The 271-nt window shown below is 59.8% G+C and overlaps 1 protein-coding gene across 2 annotated transcripts in view; it reads left to right on the forward strand.

The window, feature by feature from the left end:
* The window catches only part of LOC127750652 (MKRN2 opposite strand protein-like), a 13720-nt gene that overhangs the window by 2664 nt on the left and 10785 nt on the right, over positions 1-271 (forward strand). Inside the window, exon 1 of one of the 2 annotated variants that reach the window (XM_052272854.1) lies at positions 99-232. The exons of the other annotated variant lie outside the window; for it this stretch is intronic. The gene's annotated coding sequence lies outside the window, so the exon portion shown is untranslated. Of the gene's footprint in view, positions 1-98; positions 233-271 lie in introns of those variants that run through there. 2 annotated transcript variants of the gene reach the window in all.

A 271-nucleotide genomic window follows, 5' to 3' on the forward strand; every position in this document is an offset into this window, starting at 1 on the left:
CATGATTGCAGGTGGATTCCAAATGATTTCGGGAGGATTTCAGGGAGGGCGTACACATGATTTCAGGAGTGGCGGCCCCCTCGGGCTGGAGGCAGGAGGCGCAGCTTCGGCGAGCAGTTTGCGGCAGCCCGTAACGGTGCTGCGCAGCCGCGCGACCAGCAGAGAGGATACAGTGGTGCACGAGCGTGTGTGTGTGTGTGAGAGAGAAAGAGAGTGTGAGTGGAGAGCGGAGGTGAGTCATCCGAGCAAAGTGCACCGCTCCAAAGAAGCC

The sequence above is a fragment of the Frankliniella occidentalis genome, unplaced genomic scaffold (assembly GCF_000697945.3).
Source record: "Frankliniella occidentalis isolate FOCC.00 unplaced genomic scaffold, Focc_3.1 Scaffold226, whole genome shotgun sequence".
In the NCBI taxonomy this organism is placed as follows: domain Eukaryota; kingdom Metazoa; phylum Arthropoda; class Insecta; order Thysanoptera; family Thripidae; genus Frankliniella; species Frankliniella occidentalis.